Source organism: Bison bison, unplaced genomic scaffold (genome assembly GCF_000754665.1).
Source record: "Bison bison bison isolate TAMUID 2011002044 unplaced genomic scaffold, Bison_UMD1.0 scf7180017864472, whole genome shotgun sequence".
Lineage (NCBI taxonomy): Eukaryota > Metazoa > Chordata > Mammalia > Artiodactyla > Bovidae > Bison > Bison bison.
This window is the reverse complement of record NW_011495033.1, coordinates 8,213,945-8,215,774: the sequence shown is the minus strand read 5'-3', so window position 1 is coordinate 8,215,774 and position 1,830 is coordinate 8,213,945.

Here is a 1,830-nt window from a genome sequence, read left to right as displayed (position 1 = left end):
AAGTCTGACACTGTTTCCACTGTTTTCCCATCTACTTCCCATGAAGTGGTGGGACCGGATGCCATGATCTTCGTTTTCTGAATGTTGAGCTTTAAGCCAACTTTTTCACTCTCCACTTTCACTTTCCTCAAGAGGCTTTTTAGTTCCTCTTCACTTTCTGCCATAAGGGTGGTGTCATCTGCATATCTGAGGTTATTGATATTTCTCCTGGCAATCTTGATTCCAGCTTGTGCTTCTTCAAGCCCAGCGTTTCTCATGATGTACTCTGCATATAAGTTAAATAAACAGGGTGACAATATACAGCCTTGACGGACTCCTTTTCCTATTTGGAACCAGTCTGTTGTTCCATGTCCAGTTCTAACTGTTGCTTCCTGACCTGCATACAAATTTCTCAAGAGGCAGATCAGGTGGTCTGGTATTCCCATCTCTTTCAGAATTTTCCACAGTTTATTGTGATCCATACAGTCAAAGGCTTTGGCATAGTCAATAAAGCAGAAATAGATGTTTTTCTGCAACTCTCTTGCTTTTTCCATGATCCAGCTGATGTTGCCAATTTGATCTCTGGTTCCTCTGCCTTTTCTAAAACCAGCTTGAACATCAGGAAGTTCACCGTTCACATATTGCTGAAGCCTGGCTTGGAGAATTTTGAGCATTAGTTTACTAGCGTGTGAGATGAGTGCAATTGTGTGGTAGTTTGAGCATTCTTTGGCATTGTCTTTCTTTGGGATTGGAATGAAAACTGACCTTTTCCAGTGCTGTGGTCACTGCTGAGTTTTCCAAATTTGCTGGCATATTGAGTGCAGCACTTTCACAGCATCATCTTTCAGGATTTGGAATAGCTCAACTGGAATTCTATCACCTCCACTACCTTTGTTCATAGTGATGCTTTCTAAGGCCCATTTGACTTCACATTCCAATAGTCAACACCGAAATCAGATTGATTATATTCTTTGCAGCCAAAGATGGAGAAGCTCTATACAGTCAGCAAAAACAAGACCAGGAGCTGACTGTGGCTCAGACCCTGAACTCCTTATTGCCAAATTCAGACTTAAATTGAAGAAAGTTGGGAAAACCACTAGACCATTCAGGTATGACCTAAATCAAATCCCTTATGATTATATAGTGGAAGTGAGAAATAGATTTAAGGAACTAGATTTGATAGATAGAGTGCCTGATGAACTATGGAATGAGGTTCATGACACTGTACAGGAGACAGGGATCAAGACCATCCCCATGGAAAAGAAATGCAAAAAAGCAAAATGGCTGTCTGGGGAGGCCTTACAAATAGCTGTGAAAAGAAGAGAAGTGAAAAGCAAAGAAGAAAAGGAAATATATAAACATCTGAATGCAGAGTTCCAAAGAAGAGATAAGAAAGCCTTCTTCAGCGATCAATTCAAAGAAATAGAGGAAAACAACATAATGGGAAAGACTAGAGATCTCTTCAAGAAAATCAGAGATACCAAAGGAACATTTCATGCAAACATGGGCTCGATAAAGGTCAGAAATGGTATGGACCTAACTGAAGCAGAAGATATTAAGAAGAGATGGCAAGAATACACAGATCAGATCATTCGCTCAGTCGTGTCTGACTCTTTGCGACCCCATGAATTGCAGCATGCCAGGCCTCCCTGTCCATCACCAACTCCCGGAGTTCACTCAGACTCATGTCCATTGAATCAGTGATGCCATCCAGCCATCTCATCCTCTGTCGTCCCCTTCTCTTCTTGCCCCCAATCCCTCCCAGCATCAGAGTCTTTTCCAATGAGTCAACTCTTTGCATGAGGTGGCCAAAATACTGGAGTTTCAGCTTTAGTATCATTCCTTCCAAAG